This window comes from Nerophis lumbriciformis, linkage group LG17 (genome assembly GCF_033978685.3).
Source record: "Nerophis lumbriciformis linkage group LG17, RoL_Nlum_v2.1, whole genome shotgun sequence".
Lineage (NCBI taxonomy): Eukaryota > Metazoa > Chordata > Actinopteri > Syngnathiformes > Syngnathidae > Nerophis > Nerophis lumbriciformis.
In genome coordinates, this window is record NC_084564.2 from 4,921,754 (window position 1) to 4,940,000 (window position 18,247).

Genomic DNA, 18,247 nt, shown 5'->3' on the forward strand with positions numbered 1-18,247 from the left:
AGAATCGATATTGAATCGAATCGTGGGACACCCAAAGATTCGCAGCCCTAGTGGTCAGTCACCTCATTTAATTGTGGTCTGTCATGTCATTTAATGTGGTCCGCCACATCATTTAAAGGGGAACATTATCACCAGACCTATGTAAGCGTCAATATATACCTTGATGTTGCAGAAAAAAGACCATATTTTTTTGTAACCGATTTCCTAACTCTAAATGGGTGAATTTTGGCGAATTAAACGCCTTTCTATTATTCGCTCTCGGAGCGATGACGTCACAACGTGACGTAACATCGGGAAGCAATCCGCCATTTTCTCAAACACCGAGTCAAATCAGCTCTGTTATTTTCCGTTTTTTCGACTGTTTTCCGTACCTTGGAGACATCATGCCTCGTCGGTGTGTTGTCGGAGGGTGTAACAACACCGACAGGGACGGATTCAAGTTGCACCAGTGGCCCAAAGATGCGAAAGTGGCAAGAAATTGGACGTTTTTCTTCCGCACACTTTACCGACGAAAGCTATGCTACGACAGAGATGGCAAGAATGTGTGGATATCCTGCGACACTCAAAGCAGATGCATTTCCAACCATAAAGTCAAAGAAATCTGCCGCCAGACCCCCATTGAATCTGCCGGAGTGTGTGAGCAATTCAGGGACAAAGGACCTCGGTAGCACGGCAAGCAATGGCGGCAGTTTGTTCCCGCAGACGAGCGAGCTAAACCCCCTGGATGTCTTGGCTCACACCGTCCCTTATGCCACCCAAGATGATCAAGAGAAGAATATCGACCCTAGCTTCCCTGGCCTGCTGACATCAACTCCAAAACTGGACAGATCAGCTTTCAGGAAAAGAGAGCAGATGAGGGTATATCTACAGAATATATTAATTGATGAAAATTGGGCTGTCTGCACTCTCAAAGTGCATGTTGTTGCCAAATGTATTTCATATGCTGTAAACCTAGTTCATAGTTGTTAGTTGGTTAAAATCAGGCACTTTGAAGCTTTTTTTAGGGATATTGCGTGATGGGTAAAATTTTGAAAAAAACTTCGAAAAATATAATAAGCCACTGAGAACTGATTTTTAATGGTTTTAACCATTCTGAAATTGTGATAATGTTCCCCTTTAAAGTTGCCTGTCACTTTATTATGTGGTCCGTCACATCATTTATGTGGTCAGTCACCTCAGTTAATTGTGGTCTGTCATGTCATTTAATGTGGTCCGCCACATCATTTAAAGTGGCCTGTCACTTTATTATGTGGTCCGTCACATCATTAATGTGGTCAGTTCACCTCAGTTAATTGTGGTCTGTCATGTCATTTATTGTGGTCCGCCACTTCATATACAGGTAAAAGCCAGTAAATTAGAATATTTTGAAAAACTTGATTTATTTCAGTAATTGCATTCAAAAGGTGTAACTTGTACATTATATTTATTCATTGCACACAGACTGATGCATTCAAATGTTTATTTCATTTAATTTTGATGATTTGAAGTGGCAACAAATGAAAATCCAAAATTCCGTGTGTCACAAAATTAGAATATTGTGTAAGGGTTAAATTTTGAAGACACCTGGTGCCACATACTAATCAGCTGATTAACTCAAAACACCTGCAAAGGGCTTTAAATGGTCTCTCAGTCCAGTTCTGAAGCCTACACAAACATGGGGAAGACTTCAGATTTGACAGCTGTCCAAAAGGCAACCATCGACACATTGCACAAGGAGGGAAAGACACAAAAGGTTATTGCTGAAGAGGCTGGCTGTTCTCAGAGCTCTGTGTCCAAACACATTAATGGAGAGGCAAAGGGAAGGAAAAACTGTGGTCAGAAAAAGTGTACAAGCGATAGGGATCACCGCGCCCTGGTCAAGATTGTGAAAAAAAAAACATTCAAAAATGTGGGGGAGATTCAGAAGGAGTGGACAGCTGCTGGAGTCAGTGCTTCAAGATCCACCACCAAGAGACGCTTGAAAGACATGGGTTTCAACTGCCGCATACCTCGTGTCAAGCCACTGTTGACCAAGAAACAGCGCGAAAAGCGTCTCACCTGGGCTAAGGAAAAAAAGAGCTGGACTGCTGCTGAGTGGTCCAAAGTCATGTTTTCTGACGAAAGCAAATTTTGCATTTCCTTTGGAAATCGAGGTCCCAGAGTCTGGAGGAAGACAGGAGAGGCACAGGATCCACGTTGCCTGAAGTCTGGTGCAAAGTTTCCACCATCAGTGATGGTTTGGGGTGCCATGTCATCTGCTGGTGTCGGTCCACTCTGTTTCCTGAGATCCAGGGTCAACGCAGCCGTCTACCAGCAAGTTTTAGAGCACTCCATGCTTCCTGCTGCTGACCTGCTCTATGGAGATGGAGATTTCAAGTTCCAACAGGACTTGGCGCCTGCACACAGCGCAAAATCTACCCGTGCCTGGTTTACGGACCATGGTATTTCTGTTCTAAATTGGCCCGCCAACTCCCCTGACCTTAGCCCCATAGAAAATCTGTGGGGTATTGTGAAAAGGAAGATGCAGAATGCCAGACCCAAAAACGCAGAAGAGTTGAAGGCCACTCTCAGAGCAACCTGGGCTCTCATAACACCTGAGCAGTGCCAGAAACTCTTCGACTCCATGCCACGCCGCATTAACGCAGTAATTGAGGCAAAAGGAGCTCCAACCAAGTATTGAGTATTGTACATGCTCATATTTTTCATTTTCATACTTTTCAGTTGGCCAACATTTCTAAAAATCCCTTTTTTGTATTAGCCTTAAGTAATATTCTAATTTTGTGACACACGGAATTTTGGATTTTCATTTGTTGCCACTTCAAATCATCAAAATTAAATGAAATAAACATTTGAATGCATCAGTCTGTGTGCAATGAATAAATATAATGTACAAGTTACACCTTTTGAATGCAATTACTGAAATAAATCAAGTTTTTCAAAATATTCTAATTTACTGGCTTTTACCTGTAAATTGGCCTGTCAATTTATTATGTGGTCCGTCACATCATTCAACGTGGTCTGTCACCTCATTTAACGTGGTCCATCACCTAATTTAAAGTGACCCACTATGTCATTTAAAATGGCCTGTCACTTCAATAAAGTGGCCCACAATAGGCCACACCCTCCATCACGTCACATATACACATCAGCAGATATGCTTCCATCCAATAAACATTCAACTTTAAACATTAACATTTTACAATAAAAAATAATGTCATAATGTACACAATGTATGTATTTACAGTCATGTGATTACTCACAAAACATATGTTATGTTTTTTTAATACTTACATCAAACTGTTTTGAACAAATAAATGAGGTGCGTTCAAGTAATACATTAAAAGATGTTCCTGTATGGTATTCTGACAATAAAAGCATTTGTGTCAAAATATTTGTGTCCTTTTTTAATGTACTCCTAAAACTATATTTTATTATAATATATATTCTAATAATATTTAATAATAAATAATAATAATAAATAATGTGATATTTATCATATTTGCATATTATTCTAAATAATACACTCAAGTTACTGCAAAAAGAGTGTATAATCTGATCATTTATTTACTTGACAGGACTAGTATTTGCATAAAACATAGTGTGCTGTCACAGACAACACAGGCGGTCGTCATGGAAACCGCAGGTGGGGCCGCACCTTGTAAGAATGAAGACTCACCGTGATGACGTCATGATACCAGCGCTGAATCAGCCACTTTTGCTCGCACTTTTGCTTGAATCCAACTGCAAGACAAGAACACAATATGAATTAAAAAAAAAAAAAAAAAAAAAAAAAAGCACGAGCATGCATTTGAAGAATTACATATTTTTTTATACACCCTCACATACATTTCTATGTACAGTAGACAGCAGGCATAATGAGAAAACACACTTACTGCACACCAACACAGTATTGGGTGACATTTATATCTAGGGCTGAAACGACGCGTCGACGTCATCGGTTACGTAAATACGTCGAGGACGTTTTTGTTCGTCGACGCGTCGCATATTTACGTCACACTACCGTCATGGCGGAGCGCAAAGCAGACTATGCGAGCGGTGCGAGCGAGGGGAAAAAAAGCACGCCAAAAGTCGTCAAAAGTGTGGGAGTATTTCAATAAACGGCCTAAGAAGAAACGCTACTTTTACTCCGCTACTTTTATCTACATTCAGCTCGCTACTCGCTACTAATTTTTATCGATCTGTTAATGCACGCTTTGTTTGTTTTGGTCTGTCAGACAGACCCTCAAAATGCCTGCCTTACTGGTGACGTTTCACTTCGTTCCACCAATCAGATGCAGTCACTGGTGACGTTGGACCAATCAAACAGAGCCAGGGGTCACATGACCTGACTGGCTCCGAGCTAACTTCGGGTGTTACCATTAAGTGGTCAATTGTACGGAATATGTACTGTACTGTGCAATCTACTAATAAAAGTTCCAATCAATCAATCAAAAGTGTGAAGGAAAAAATACCCTTTTTTTATTTCAACCGTAAAGACTGACTGCACAGTTCCTGTCTTCACAATAAAAGTCCCGCTCCATCGCGCCTGCGCTTTCAAATAAGAGTCTCCGAAAGCCAGCGCAAACAAGCTAGCAAGCTACGGAGTTTGCCGCCAATGTATTTCTTGTAAAGTGTCTTAAAACGAATATGGAAGCTGGACAAATAAGATGCCAAAAACCAACCACTTTCATGTGGTATTAGACAGAAAGAAGGAACTTTTTTTCTCCTCCATTTGAAAACATGGACGTTATCATCACTACTGTCTGATTCCAATCAATGCAAGTCATCAGAATCAGGTAATACATCAACTTATATTCTTGTCTTCATGAAAGAAAGGAATCTATATGTTAAACATGCATGTATAATTATTAAAACACCTTTAACATGTAAACAAAAACGGCAAAATAAATAAATATAAATTATATACTGTATATATCAATGTATGTATATATATATATATATATATATATATATATATATATATATATATATGTGTGTGTGTGTGTGTGTGTGTGTGTATATATATATACACACATATATATATATATATATATATATATATATATGATATGTGTGTGTATGTTACTCAGTACTTGAGTAGTTTTTTCACAACATACTTTTTACTTTTACTCAAGTAAATATTTGGGTGACTACTCCTTACTTTTACTTGAGTAATAAATCTCTAAAGTAACAGTACTCTTACTTGAGTACAATTTCTGGCTACTCTACCCACCTCTGCTAATAATGTTGTTGTATGCACACTGTGTCGAGCGGAAATGGCCTATCATAGCAGCACAACGGCAGCGTTCTTGCCATCACCATCAACTAGTCAATCGTCCGCGTGAGTATACGTTGTCATCATTACACAAAAACATGAATGTGTCATTTGTATCTGCGTTGTAAATTCATAAACTAAAGCACCGTTTCGCTCTGAGAGGAGCATTTGGCGTGCCTGTTCAGTGTTTACAAAGACGCGCTCCTCTTTAACGCTAACGTTAATTAGTTGTGCAAATACCTTTTACAACATTAACAATTACGTATACTATGTACAAACGAACAATTAACTTTCACTTTAATCATACTATCATTGTTGTGTTATTAAGCAAAATAAGCAAAAGTTTTACTTTTGTTGAAATGTTTACACTGTTGTTACAGAATATTTCCGTTTTGCACTTTTTTGAATTGGATGTTTATCTTTATTTTTGCACATTTTAAAGCAAAATAAGCAATACTTTTACTTTTGAAATGCTTATACTATTGCAGAATATTAAGATTTGCACTGGATGTTTACTTTTATATTTGCACATTAAAAGCAAATAAGCTACTTTTAATTTTGTTAAATGTTTACATTGTTACAGAATATTTTGTCATGTTGTTGTCAATGTTGACTGAGTGGCCATACTTTTTTTTTTGTAAATAAAAGCCATGCCTTTTGAAAAAACTGGCCTACATTTATTTTTTCATCTTCATTTTAAATAAAAAAAATAATCGGTAAAAGGAAAAAAATCTATAGATTAATCGAAAAAAATAATCTATAGATTAACCGATTAATCGAAAAAATAATCTATAGATTAATCGATAGAAAAATAATCGTTAGCTGCAGCCTTATTTATATCACTTAGCTACAATTTTAGAGCGCTATGGGCCTCAAACACACACACACACACATACACACACATACACACGTGTGTACACAAACACAAAAGGCTTAAAAAGAGACATTCCTACACACATCTGTGCATCTTTCTGCACCATTGAGACGGTTAGAGTGTACAAACACACACACACACACACACAAACACACACGGAATGAATACACGAACAGGAGCGGACGCTGTGAAAAGTAGACAAACACACACAAAGAGTGTAAACAGGCTTTTTTCTAGTGTGTTATTCCAAAGCCAGACATTCCAACTCTGTGTGTTGTCTTTTTAGCAGAGTTCAAAGGTCAGGGCGCGAACAAAGGGCCAACATGGCCACCTTAAGCTCTCGGACGGCCAGGAGGTTCTGGCCGGTTCTGGCCGGTTCTGACGGACGGTGAAGCCCAAACTGGTGCTGATGTTGCATCATTAGCATGTTATTCCATCCTGCTGATATTCCAGCTGAGACGCTCCACCACATTTCCACTGCTAATGACGCGGCGGCGGCGGCGGCGGCTATCTTGGACGCATCCACCTCCATGCTAATTCATGTCGCTTTAAAGCAGCGATCTGGTCAAAGTGCGGCTCGGGGACCCTTTTTCAACACATTCTAAAAAAACGGTTTTAAAAAAACAAAGAAGTGGAATAAAAGAGCAAACAGGTGAGATGTAACAAGAAAAAGTTGCAATTTTGACTCGAATAACGCTGTCATTGCTCAAAAAATAATAATGAATCAAAATCAATGTCGTGATGAATTGTTGAACTGTTCAAGGCTGCAACTACTTCACGTCAAATATTACATTTTGAAATATTTTTTGGGGAAAAATATCACATATTTTGTGTGATTGCCATTTAAAAAAAAACAAGTTTCCTTTGAAACAACAGGAAAAAAACATGGAAAATAATGAAAACCAGAAGTGTCCAAACTGTTCCTTTGGGGGTCGCATTGCGTTAAAAAATGAAATTGATCGAGGGCCGAAAGCCGATTGCATATAAAGTAACTATATATATATATATATATATATATATATATATATATATATATATATATATTAGAGATGCGCGGATAGGCAATTATTTCATCCGCAACCGCATCAGAAAGTCGTCAACCATCCGCCATCCACCCGATGTAACATTTGATCAGAACCGCACCCGCCCGCCATCCGCCCGCACCCGCCCGTTGTTATATATCTAATATAGACGATGCAAGGCATTAGTGAGGTTATAAAGCTTTTGCCTGTTAAAGAAAGGAGACTGATCCAATGCAGCACAGACATTTGCGTGCCACGCTGTCACGACCCACACGCACACCAGTGCGCAATCATATGGGAGCTGCGCTGAGCGCACCTCCAAGCGCGTCTCGCTGCCGGCGACGGCCGGGTATGGGCCCAACGCTCCAGCGCCATCCATTTTCAGGGCTAGTTGATTCGGCAGGTGGGTTGTTACACACTCCTTAGCGGGTTCCGACGTCCATGGCCACCGTCCTGCTGTCTATATCAACCAGGGTGAGCCCCACCCCTTTCGTGAGCGTACTGCGCGCGGAGTGACCCCTGTTACGCACCCCCGGCAACAGGGGTGGCGGGCAGGTAAGCTGCTCGGGCGGAGCGCGCGGAGTGACCCCTGTTACGAGCCCCCGGCCACGGGGGTGGCGGGCAGGTAAGCTGCGCGGGCGGAGCGCGCGGAGTGACCCCTGTTACGAGCCCCCGGCCACGGGGGTGGCGGGCAGGTAAGCTGCTTACCTGCTGCGCGTGACGCCGGCCGCGGCGAAGGCGGACGAGGCGGGGTGTCGGTGCGGTGGGCGCGGTGGTGACCCTGGACGTGCGTCGGGCCCTTCTCGCGGATCGCCTCAGCTACGGCTCCCGGTGGGGCCTTCTCGGGGGAAGGGGCCTCGGTCCCGGACCCCGGCGAGGCGTCGGGGGCCTTCTCCGCTCCGTAAAAGTGTCCATCTCTTTTTTTTTTTTTCTTCTGTTGTGGCATATGCTGCAGGTGCCTGCTCGTTTTTCGTATGTGGGTAACAACATTTAACTATGTATATATATTTCCGAATTGGTTTAACTGCCACCCGCCTGAATCTATTTAAAATCTAAATTTTTTTTATTTCAACCGCCCGACTCGACCCGACCCGACCCGCGGATAAAATCTAATTTTTTTAAATTTCATCCGCCCGATCCGCGGATAATCCGCGGACTCCGCGGTTGTGCCCGCAAACCGCGCATCTCCAATATATATATATATATATATATATATATATATATATATATATATACAGTATATACCGTATTTTTCGGACTATAAGTCGCAGTTCTTTTCATAGTTTGGCCGGGCTCCAGTGCGATTTATATATGTTTTTTTTCCTTCTTTATTATGCATTTTCGGCAGGTGCGACTTATATTGCGGTGCGACTTATACTCCGAAAAATACGGTGTGTGTGTGTGTGTGTGTGTGTGTGTGTGTATATATATATATATATATATATATATATATATATATATATATATATATAAGGGATGTCCCGATCCAGGTTTTTGCACTTCCGATCCGATACCGACCGATACCGATACTGACCGATACTGGCCTATCCGAGCATGTATTAAAGTTTAAAGTTATTTAGCCTACTTAGTTGTCAGAATCATGTTGAAAAGGGTTTTAGTACTCTTGATAACAACTAGCCAGCTGAATTAGGGGAGTTTGAATAATACACAATGGTTGGTAACAAGAAACTGACCTGTTTATTCAAGGATAAACACAAAATAGACAAAATTATACATGACAAACAGAAATGGCATCATTGAACTAGGGCTGGGCGATATGGCCTTTTTTTAATATTGCGATATTTTAAGGCCATATTGCGATACACGATATATATCTCGATATTTTGCCTTAGCCTTGAATGAACACTTGATGCATATAATCACAGCAGTATGATGATTCTGTGTGTTTTGATTGATTGATTGAGACTTTTATTAGTAGGTTGCACAGTGAAGTACATATTCCGTACAATTGACCACTAAATGGTAACACCCCAATAAGTTTTTCAACTTGTTTAAGTCGGGGTCCACTTAAATTGATTCATGATACAGATATATACTATCAGATATATACTATCATCATAATACAGTCATCACACAAGATAAACACATTGAATTATTTACATTATTTATAATTCAGGGTGTGGACGGGGGCGTCGGATGTAAGTGTCAAAAAGACAGCCAAAAGAGTTTGATATGAGAATAAATCTAAAGTTAAAATATAGGGTAGAAATGCACCCATTTGCAGGAAATGTAGTCTTGATTTTCAACATTTTCTTTCAAGGCTTGCATGTCTTCATTAAAACATTCTTCTTCATACTGCATTAATATATGCTACTTTTAAACTTTCATGCAGAGAAGGAAATCACAACTAAAAAAATCACTCATTTTTTCATACGGTGTTGATGTGGACATTTTTGCCTCGGCATTTTGAAGGTGTGGGCGTGTGGCACCGAATGGAGATAAGCGTCTCGACAGACGTTACAATATTTGAACAATGATGACAAAAACTGTTTTCTCTGTCGTGTCCGTGTGTCGAAAATTGTTATGCGCTTATTTTTTTATTTGATTTTGTGCGTGGCATAAAATTGCTATGCGCAGAGGACGTTTGAGCAGTGCGCAATTGCACAGGCGCGCACCTTAGAGGGGACGTTGGTCACACGGCTGCGCTAGCATCACAGCTAACGTTAGCCATGCTGCTACCTCTCTGCTGGGAGAGGACGTATATGTATGTGACGTATGACGTGACAGTATTTTGCATTTTTTGCTTTGTAATGGATTTAAATGGGTGTAATTTAGATTATTTTTTTTATGCTGATTGGACATTTTTTATAATAACTACAAAGTTCAATGAGCAGGACGTGTTATGTGTGACCATGTTTGTTGAATTCTTGCGCTGGTTGAACTTTTTTCCCGCACCATGACTTGGGAAGGTTGTTTGGATTGGGTCATATAGGTAATGCTGTGCATTGCGTACTGTATTGGTCACTGACTTCAGTCACTTTCTGCCACTGGCTGTTTGTATATGATATGAATACACCTGCTGATTGGTCGAACTTGGCTCAAAGGCCGTAGTTTGGATACCCCTGCCCTAATGGTTAAAAAAATATGTATATTGTATTGGTTTTGAAAATGAAAAATATCAATGATTTTTCAGTGTGCGGCCCTCAGTGGAAAAAGTTTGGACACCCCTGATTTAAAGCAGGAAGTGGTCACACGTCACATGTTCGACACTTACTAGAAGCGATGGCGACGAGGTGATGACGGCGTTTTCACACCTGCTCACTTCTGTTCGCTGGAAACCACACGTGGTTGACAGACGGCGAGTCTGGACCACAGCAGGCGAGGTGTTCTCAGTGGTTCTTCACTGGAAATATGTACATCAGCTATAGTCACATGATGTGATGATCACATGACTAATAGATGCTTAGTTGTAATCCCACCTATAGAGTGTGTGTGTGTGTGTGTGTGTGTGTGTGTGTGTGTGTGTGCTGACATTCCTTCCAGACATGTCAGCACAACATCTGCTTCCTGGCAATGCTCTTATTACATTGGCATGCGTGTGTGTGTGTGTGTGTGTGTGTGTGTGTGTGTGTGTGTGTGTGTGTGTCTACTATACATTAGTAGCTGTGGTTGAGTCATTGCCATGTAATCATTTTTAAAGTGGAATAGCGTGAAGTCGGGGGGAAAAAATCTCAGTTTTTATGTTTGAGGTCGAAGTCAAAGCAAGTCGTTAGTTTTGTCGTCGGTACAATTTTATTATGATTTATTATTTGTCCTTAGCAAATTTTTTTATTACAACTTATTATGTGTCAGCGGTATTAGACACCGAGTGAAAGAAATTGATCGTTCAAGCTTCTCTAAACACACACACACACAGTACTTTGTTGTCATGGATATGCCAATGACACGTGCCAGGTGAGCTGAGAGCTGATTGGCTGAGACGCAGACAAGCAATAAATGCAGTTTCGTAATCTTGTGTGTGAGTGTGTGTCTGTGAGTATGCGTGTGTGTGCTCTCGTGTGATGATGTCATTTGAGCAGCGTTGTGCGATGACCTATGGAGTTGTATTTTTTAAATGTATTTTATTTTACTTAAATTCATATGCTCTAATCTAGCGGTATACAAACTTGTTCCATTCCGGGCCACATATTGCGCATACAATGGCCATTATGATCATTTAGATTTTAAAAACCAATAGAAAATATAGATTTTTTTCCCCCTCAAGTTTGGTCCCAGGGATCCAGAAGGGTTTCAGTCATAAAAATGTTGAAAATAAATCATACAGTACATTAGGGATGTCCCGATCCGATATTTGGATCGGATCGGCTGCCGATATTTGCCAAAAATTGCGTATCGGCAAGGCATGGGAAAATGCCGATCCAGATCCAGTTTAAAAAAAAACTCCGGTCCGTGTTTTCCAACGCACCGATTTAAATAATACATTGTACTTTTCTGCTGCTCCCTAATTTCCGTTCCGCATTTTCCAGCACACCTTCAACACATCCACAGGTGTGTGGATTCTCACGCAGTTGCTTTTAGCTGCTGGCAGTACTCTTCCCACTCTTTCCTGTGTCTCCCTCTCACAGACAGCAAGTGCACCTTCTTACACATGTCACATACTGTCACGTCATACGTCACATACTGTCACGACACACGTCACATACGTATACGCCCTCTCCCAGCAGAGAGGTAGCAGCATGGCTAACGTTAGCTCTGATGCTAGCGCAGCCGTGCGAGCAACGCTCCCTCTAAGGTGCTCGCCTGTGCAATTGCGCACTGTTTAAGCGTCCTCTGCGCATAGCAAATCTATGCCACGCACAAAATCAAATAAAAAAATAAGCGCATAACAATTTTCGACACGCGGACACGACAGAGAAAACAGTTTTCGTCATCATTGTGCAAATATTGTGACGTCTGTCGAGACGCTTATCTCCATTCGGTGCCACACGTCCACACCATCAAAATGCAGAGGCAAAAATTTCCAGATCAACACCGTATGAAAAAATTAGTGATTTTTTTTAGTTGTGATTTCCTTCTCTGCATGAAAGTTTAAAAGTAGCATATATTAATGCAGTATGAAGAAGAATGTTTTAATGTAGACATGCAAGCCTTGAAAGAAAATTTTGAAAATCAAGACTACATTTCCTGCAAATAGGTGCATTTCTACCCTATATTTTAACTTTAGATTTATTCTCATATCAAACTCTTTTGGCTGTCTTTTTGACACTTACATCCGGCGCCCCCCTCCACACCCTGGATTATAAATAATGTTAATAATTCAATGTGATTATCTTGTGTGATGACTGTATTATGATGATTGTATATATCTGATAGTATATATCTGTATCATGAATCAATTTAAGTGGACCCCCAACTTATTGGGGTGTTACCATTTAGTGGTCAATTGTACGGAATATGTACTTCACTGTGCAACCTACTAATAAAAGTCTCAATCAATCAATCAAAACACATAGAATCATCATACTGCTGTGATTATATGCATCAAGTGTTCATTCAAGGCTAAGGCAAAATATCGAGATATATATCGTGTATCGCAATATGGCCTTAAAATATCGCAATATTAAAAAAAGGCCATATCGCCCAGCCCTAGTTCAATGATGCCATTTCTGTTTGTCATGTATAATTTTGTCTATTTTGTGTTTATCCTTGAATAAACAGGTCAGTTTCTTGTTACCAACCATTGTGTATTATTCAAACTCCCCTAATTCAGCTGGCTAGTTGTTATCAAGAGTACTAAAACCCTTTTCAACATGATTCTGACAACTAAGTAGGCTAAATAACTTTAAACTTTAATACATACTCGGATAGGTCAGTATCGGTATCGGTCAGTTTATCAGTTTATCAGTTTATTATCGGATAGGAAATGCAAAAACAATATCGGTATCGGATCGGAAGTGCAAAAACCTGGATCGGGACATCCCTACAGTACATTGGTATTTTAATTATTTTTATTCAACTCTTGAACTTCTAGATCAGGCCTGGGCAATTATTTTGACTCGGGGGCCAAATTTAGAGAAAAACATGTGTCTGGGGGCCGGTATATCTATTTTTAGGAACACTAATACAAAACCTCACAATAATGTCTGATTGAAAGCTAAAAACGTTATGACAGACCGCCTTAAAAAACAGAATGGAATTTTAAATGTTTTTACTGAATGAGACACCCAGAATGTACATGAATGTTACAATATTAACTATGAAGGATAAAACACTGAATATTGACAACATATGAACGTCACACTCCCTCTCCATCCACATATTTTACAATCAAGCGAAACACAACAAAAATGCAACAAACAGAGTGAAATATGAACATGAAGGTTAAAAAAACCCCCACCTACAATCTGATGTATCTGATCACTTAGCTTTACAACTTTGTTGTAAAAATCTCCTTCCGAAAGCTCAGATTCCAAGCATGTAAAGACTTAGTATAGTTAGTATAGTCATTAGAAAACATCACTGCACATCATAATGGCAGCTACTAGAGATGCGCGGATAGGCAATTATTTCATCCGCAACCGCATCACAAAAGTCGTCAACCATCCGCCATCCACCCGAACTAACATTTAATCAAAACCGCACCTGCCCGCCATCCGCCACCCGCCCGTTGTTATATATCTAATATAGACGATGCAAGGCATTAGTGAGGTTATAAAGCTTTTGCCTGTTAAAGAAAGGAGACTGATCCAATGCAGCAGAGACATTCAATGCGTGCCACGCTGTCACGGCCCAGACGCACACCAGTGCGCAATCATCTGGGAGCCGCGCAGAGCGCACCTCCAAGCGCGCTCGCGCCACTCAAACTGCTGCAGGCAGCTGCGTTCTATCTTGTTTTAACATCCTGTGGCACTCTTCTGGGATCACGGCGGACGAGACTGCTCATGCTCAGGGTGTTTGTGGAGGTTCGGGGTTTTGCACAAATGTGATGCACCATGTTAGATGTCCCGGTTTTGTGACTGTCGTAGACATAAACAGCGTCGCAGCTCTTGCAAATCACATAGCCAGCATTACTATCATCCTGATTTACAACCTCATAAAAACGAGTCCACGCTGAACTTTTCTGGCCTTTTTTTCCCCTGGTCTTTAGTATTCCCTTTTTTAGTTTGTCGCGTACCACGTTTGCTGCCGGCGTTGCCATCTCTTTTTTTTTTCTTCTTCTGTTGTGGCATATGCTGCAGGTGCCTGCTCGTTTTTCGTATGTGGGTAACAACATTTAACTATGTATATATATTTCCCAATTGGTTTAACTGCCACCCGCCTGAATCTATTTAAAATCAAATTTTTTTTTAATTTCAACCGCCCGACCCGACCCGCGGATAAAATCTAATTTTTTTTTTATTTCAACCGCCCGACCCGCGGATAATCCACGGACTCCGCGGTTGTGTCCGCAAACCGCGCATCTCTAGCAGCTACACTTTGCATCTTAAACATCTAAATAAATGATTTGGGAATGTCCGGCGGGCCAGATTGAAAAGCTTAACGGGCTGCATGTGGCACCTAGGCCTTCATTTGTCCAGGTGTGTTCTAGATCAACTTCAGGTCTATCTGTCATTAGAAAGTTTTTAAATTTTTTAATTCGCATGCCCTTTTTGTCAAAACCATGTTTTTTATGGCAAAAAGGCAAAATATGCAATATGTATACCCCCCAAAAAATGTCTAAGTGGAATATTTGATGTGAAGTAATTGGAGCCTTAAAGGGGAACATTATCACCAGACCTATGTAAGCATCAATATATACCTTGATGTTGCAGAAAAAAGACCATATATATTTTTTTAACCGATTTCCGAACTCTAAATGGGTGAATTTTGGCGAATTAAACGCCTTTCTAATATTCGCTCTCGGAGCGATGACGTCACAATGTGACGTCGCATCGGGAAGCAATCCGCCATTTTCTCAAACACCGAGTCAAATCAGCTCTGTAATTTTCCGTTTTTTCGACTGTTTTCCGTACCTTGGAGACATCATGCCTCGTCGGTGTGTTGTCGGAGGGTGTAACAACACCAACAGGGACGGATTCAAGTTGCACCAGTGGCCCAAAGATGCCAAAGTGGCAAGAAATTGGACGTTTGTTCCGCACACTTTACCGACGAAAGCTATGCTACGACAGAGATGGCAAGAATGTGTGGATATCCTGCGACACTCAAAGCAGATGCATTCCCAACGATAAAGTCAAAGAAATCTGCCGCCAGACCCCCATTGAATCTGCCAGAGTGTGTGAGCAATTCAGGGACAAAGGACCTCGGTAGCACGGCAAGCAATGACGGCAGTTTGTTCCCGCAGACGAGCGAGCTAAACCCCCTGGATGTCTTGGCTCACACCGTCCCGAAGATGATCAGGAGAAGAATATCGACCCTAGCTTCCCTGGCCTGCTGACATCAACTCCAAAACTGGACAGATCAGCTTTCAGGAAAAGAGCGCGGATGAGGGTATGTCTACAGAATATATTCATTGATGAAAACCGGGCTGTCTGCACTCTCAAAGTGCATGTTGTTGCCAAATGTATTTCATATGCTGTAAACCTAGTTCATAGTTGTTAGTTTCCTTTAATGCCAAACAAACACATACCAATCGTTGGTTAGAAGGCGATCGCCGAATTCGTCCTCGCTTTCTCCCGTGTCGCTGGCTGTCGTGTCGTTTTCGTCGGTTTCGCTTGCATACGGTTCAAACCGATATGGCTCAATAGCTTCAGTTTCTTCTTCAATTTCGTTTTCGCTACCTGCCTCCACACTACAACCATCCGTTTCAATACATGCGTAATCTGTTGAATCGCTTAAGCCGCTGAAAACCGAGTCTGAATCCGAGCTAATGTCGCTATAGCTTGCTGTTCTTTCCGCCATGTTTGTTTGTGTTGGCTTCACTATGTGACGTCACAGGAAAATGGACGGGTGGTTAAAATCAGGCACTTTGAAACTTTTTTTAGGGATATTGCGTGATGGGTAAAATTTCGAAAAAAAACGTCGAAAAATATAATAAGCCACTGGGAACTGATTTTTAATGGTTTTAACAATTCTGAAATTGTGATAATGTTCCCCTTTAAATAGATCAATAGGTAGTAGAGATGCGCGTATAGGCAATTATTTCATCCGCAACCGCATCAGAAAGTCGTCAACCATCCGCCATCCACCCGTTCTAACATTTGATCAGAACCGCACCCACCCGCACCCGCCCGTTGTTATATATCTAATATAGACGATGCAAGGCATTAGTGAGGTTATAAAGCTTTTGCCTGTTAAAGAAAGGAGACTGATCCAATGCAGCACAGACATTCGCGTGCCACGCTGTCAGGACCCAGACGCACACCAGTGCGCAATCATATGGGAGCCGCGCTGAGCGCACCTCCAAGCGCGTCTCGCTGCCGGCGACGGCCGGGTATGGGCCCGACGCTCCAGCGCCATCCATTTTCAGGGCTAGTTGATTCGGCAGGTGGGTTGTTACACACTCCTTAGCGGGTTCCAACTTCCATGGCCACCGTCCTGCTATCTATATCAACCAGGGTGAGCCCCACCCCTTTCGTGAGCGCACTGCGCGCGGAGTGACCCCTGTTACGCGCCCCCGGCAACAGGGGTGGCGGGCAGGTAAGCTGCGCGGGCGGAGCGCGCGGAGTGACCCCTGTTACGAGCCCCCGGCCACGGGGGTGGCGGGCAGGTAAGCTGCTTACCTGCTGCGCGTGACGCCGGCCGTGGCGAAGGCGGACGAGGCGGGGTGTCGGTGCGGTGGGCGCGGTGGTGACCCTGGACGTGCGTCGGGCCCTTCTCACGGATCGCCTCAGCTACGGCTCCCGGTGGGGCCCTCTCGGGGGAAGGGGCCTCGGTCCCGGACCCCGGCGAGGCGTCCCTTCTCCGCTCCGTAAAAGTGTCCATATCTTTTTTTTTTTTTTCTTCTGTTGTGGCATATGCTGCAGGTGCCTGCTCGTTTTTCGTATGTGGGTAACAACATTTAACTATGTATATATATTTCCGAATTGGTTTAACTGCCACCCGCCTGAATCTATTTAAAATCTAATTTTTTTTTTTATTTCAACCGCCCGACCCGACCCGCGGATAAAATCTAATTTTTTTTAATTTCATCCGCCCGATCCGCGGATAATCCGCGGATTTTGCGGTTGTGCCCGCAAACCGCGCATCTCTAATAGGTAGGTTGCATATGACATTACATCCGTTTTTCTTCTTTGAGGCTTAATTGACACGATGGTCAAGCAGCTTGAGCGCAGCATTAAAACAAGTGAGAGCGAGTGTAGCGTTTGAGCAGAAAATTGCGTATTGTTGTTCTGTTTTTGGGGTGTACCAGTCGTTCAAATAGAGAGATAGGAAAGAGCTTTCATAGAGTCCCGAAAGAAGTGGGAAAAAAACTAAAGTGCGTCGAAGGAAATGCCTCTCAAAAATATCACTTTCATTAACTTGTGGAATACAATCAGACCATGCTCGTGTCTGCAGTGATCACTTTGTAAAATGTTTCTTTGAACATTTGATTTGTTTGAGAAACTTTCTGTGACGCAAAAGGGTTCATTGTTTACTAAATTAGTATTGTTTGAGAGCAGAACTAAACATAAGGAAAGGACAATAGATCACATTGGTTTGTGTTCTTTGTGGTTGTCGATTTTCATAACAGAAACTAAAAGCTTATGTTGTAGTTGCGCAGGAAAGCCAAGTGCTTTATTCGACACAGATGACCACATTATAGTGTATTTGGTAGCATCAAGAAAACATCCTTAATAGTATTATTAACTAGATGACTAAATCTCTGGTAGGCCAAACAGCATATTCTGAATCTTGATATTGCGAGCAAACATTGCTGAACAACAGAGACATACAGGTAAAAGCCAGTAAATTAGAATATTTTGAAAAACTTGATTTATTTCAGTAATTGCATTCAAAAGGACCCAAAAACGCAGAAGAGTTGAAGGCCACTATCAGAGCAACCTGGGCTCTCATAACACCTGAGCAGTGCCAGAAACTCATCGACTCCATGCCACGCCGCATTAACGCAGTAATTGAGGCAAAAGGAGCTCCAACCAAGTATTGAGTATTGTACATGCTCATATTTTTCATTTTCATACTTTTCAGTTGGCCAACATT

General features: G+C 41.7%; 1 protein-coding gene across 1 annotated transcript in view; it reads right to left on the reverse strand.

Annotated features, from left to right (window-relative positions):
- Positions 1-18,247, reverse strand: part of plekhg2 (pleckstrin homology domain containing, family G (with RhoGef domain) member 2) — a 225,001-nt gene that overhangs the window by 204,415 nt on the left and 2,339 nt on the right. The window contains exon 2 of the mRNA XM_061972275.1: positions 3,656-3,720. The gene's annotated coding sequence lies outside the window, so the exon portion shown is untranslated. The remainder of the gene's footprint in view (positions 1-3,655; positions 3,721-18,247) is intronic.